The sequence below is a fragment of the Olea europaea genome, chromosome 23 (assembly GCF_002742605.1).
Source record: "Olea europaea var. sylvestris chromosome 23, O_europaea_v1, whole genome shotgun sequence".
Lineage (NCBI taxonomy): Eukaryota > Viridiplantae > Streptophyta > Magnoliopsida > Lamiales > Oleaceae > Olea > Olea europaea.
In genome coordinates this window covers 3,392,922-3,396,084 of record NC_036259.1, presented here as the reverse complement: position 1 = coordinate 3,396,084, position 3,163 = coordinate 3,392,922, and the positions used below count along the sequence as shown (strand labels likewise).

General features: G+C 34.4%; 1 pseudogene; it reads left to right on the top strand.

Annotated features, from left to right (window-relative positions):
• The first annotated feature begins 502 nt into the window (after positions 1 to 502).
• LOC111371930 lies at positions 503 to 2,666 on the top strand (annotated as a pseudogene).
• The last annotated feature ends 497 nt before the right edge of the window (positions 2,667 to 3,163 follow it).

Genomic DNA, 3,163 nt, shown 5'->3' with positions numbered 1-3,163 from the left:
GACTTTCACTGCACTTTGGACAGTCCTCGTTCTCTCTCAATCCCCACAAACGAGATAGGATGGTAGTGGTAACGGGAAGAAGAAGAAGCAATAACGGTGGACTCACTCCAAGAACCACCAAGTCGGCTGCCCATCATCTCTCTCGACCCTTCCCCCTCTCAACACACATACGCCTACACACCATACATTCACGGCTGTATATATATATATAGGTTAGGTCATTCCAATTGGGCCTGGACATCACAACGTGGGCCAAGTAAAACCTAATAACTATTGGGCTAATATCCAACTAACTAACTAAACATCCAAAACCGAACTTGGGCCATCCAAACATGTAGTTTGTCTCCAAGCCGAGCCAAGTCCATGGTGTCAATAAATAATCTGACAACTGTTTTAAATCATCGTCCAGATTATTGGGTATCAAAAAATCCAACACTAACAAATACCTTTGATGGTGGTACTTGTGCGTCATACTGTGGCGACCTTCCAGATTATGTTCATAATGGGTCATGTCCAGGCAGGGGCTGCTACCGGACCTCCATATCCAGAGATGAGTATATCTGAGTTGAATTGTTAGACATGCAAAGTTATTCAGGTCGAGAGAGAAAACTTTTTCGGTGCAGCTTTACCTTCATTGGAGTGACTGGTGATTATGATAAATTCAATTTTAGTTTATCTCATCTCGACAATTCAACAACTTTCCTACGTAGTAATGAAGAGTTTACAGGTATGCCATTGGTGTTAGACTGGCAAATTGGGGACTACAATTGCATCGAAGAGCATAATTTGACTAATCATGCATGTGGAAAGAATAGTTATTGCATTAATTATGACACCAGTTTTGATTTTGGAGGATACCACTGCAAGTGCAAAGAAGGATTCGAGGGCAATCCTTACCTAGGATGCCATGGTTAGTTCTGTTTAAAGTTGTCTAATTTTACTAACAAGATCGATCAATACAAAACTCTAATTATTTGTTGCGATTTTTGATGTGTCAGGGTGGACAGATATCGACGAATGCATCAATAATCGATGTGTCTCATGAGGGACACGCACCAATACTCCAGGTTCTTGTAATTGTTCCTGCCCTGACGGTTATTATGGCGATGGCGAAAGAGATGGTATTGGCTGTATTTTGATTCTGGTGTCCCATAGCAAACTCACAATAGGTAATTTTCAATTAATCTTTAAATATTGAATAATTGGGAGTAAAATTTATTTTTTCTTAATTTTTTCCTAAATGTTACTAGTTAATTATTAAATAAAATCAAATGCCCATTTATATAATAAGATAATTAATACTATAAAAACTTTTTTCTTATTATCAATATCTAAATTAATTTAGCCAATTGTTATTAATCAAATGATAAATGTTATAAAATATTAAGCATTTAAAATAAGTTAGTCAACACAATATATGAAGAACGACAATTCTGGACAAAGATATCATAATCTATACTCACAATTTTAGTGTTAGAATTATTAATATTATATTCCTGTTATCTTAATAAAAAATAGTAAACAAACAATGATCAATATTCCTACTCTAGAAAACTATACATAATTATACCTTGACACTTCCAGGAATAGGCTTGGGTGCTGGAGTGGGATTACTTCTATTGTTATCATCTTGCTTCTGCTTGTTCAAGTTTCATCAAAAGAGAAAAATCAAGAAGCACAAAGAAAAATTCTTCAAACAAAATGGTGGTATCTTGCTACAACAACAAACATCAACAGATGAAGGTATACTTGAAAAAACACAACTTTTCACTATTAAGAAGCTAGAGAAAGCTACTGATAACTTCAATGAAAGTCGAATACTTGGTCAAGGTGGTCAAGGAACAGTCTATAAAGGAATGTTACCTGACGGAAAAATCATAGCAATAAAAAAATCCAAGTTAGTAAATGCAAATCAAGTGAAGCAATTCATTAATGAGGTTGTCATGCTTTCACAAGTAATTCATAGAAACGTAGTTAAACTACTAGGTTGTTGCATGGAAACAGAGGTTCCTTTATTAGTTTATGAATTCATATGCAATGGGACCCTTTTCGATCATATCCATGACAAGAGTGCTGATTTCCCATTGTCATGGAACATGCGCTTGAAAATTGCTATAGAAGCGACAGAAGCACTTGCTTATCTTCATTTTGCAACTTCTTTTCCTATCTATCACAGAGACAATAAGTCAACTAATATATCGCTTGATGAAAAATATGTAGCCAAAGTTTCAGACTTTGGAACTTCAAGGTTAATTGGAATGGATCATACTCATGTAACTACCCAAGTAAAAGGAACATTTGGATACGTAGATACAGAGTACTTTTAGTCAAATCAATTTACTGAAAAGAGTGATGTTTATAGTTATGGAGTTGTTCTTTTTGAGCTCTTGACTAGGCAAAGGCCAACATCTTTGGCGATGCAAGCGGAAAAATGTTTAGCAACAAGATTTTTGTTATGAATGGATGCAGAAAATCTCAAAACAATTGTTGACGCCCAAGTCTTAGAGCAGAGAAAGAGAGAAGAGCTTTTTGTGGTGGCTAAGCTTGCACAAAGGTGCTTAAATTTGAATGGGAAGAAAAGGCCAACCATAAAAGAAATAGCCATGGAGTTGGAGATTGTTAGAATGTCACAAACGCATTCAACTATATCTGAAACTAAATGCTAAACGTATTTAAACACTTAAATAACATATAGCCACCTAAATTTGGGTGGCATTCTAAATGCTTTAATAAACTCCATCTGCTCAAGATTTTTGTAACATCATTATAGGAACATACTTTTGCAACATCAGATATTTTAAATCTTTTTCAACTTCGTAGTATATTACTATATCATGCTAAAACTCAAGTTATTAAAAAAACTTATAAATTTTCAACAAACCAAGATTTGTTTTAATATTTGTCTGTTATGATAAAATGTCTCGTCTAAAATGTTAAACAAATAGAGACATGAAAGACTTATATATATAAAATTGACTATATTCGAGAAAAAATCCTCCACAAAAATGGTGGTTTACTTAAATTAAACATTTTCACAATATGAACTATTACTTGTCCAATTAATAATTTTAACCTACTTTTAGATCAAACTTGCTTAAAGCGTATGATAGAGTGGCATCAAAGGGACACCCCTCCTTAGAATATCTTCTTTGCCAACTAGGCA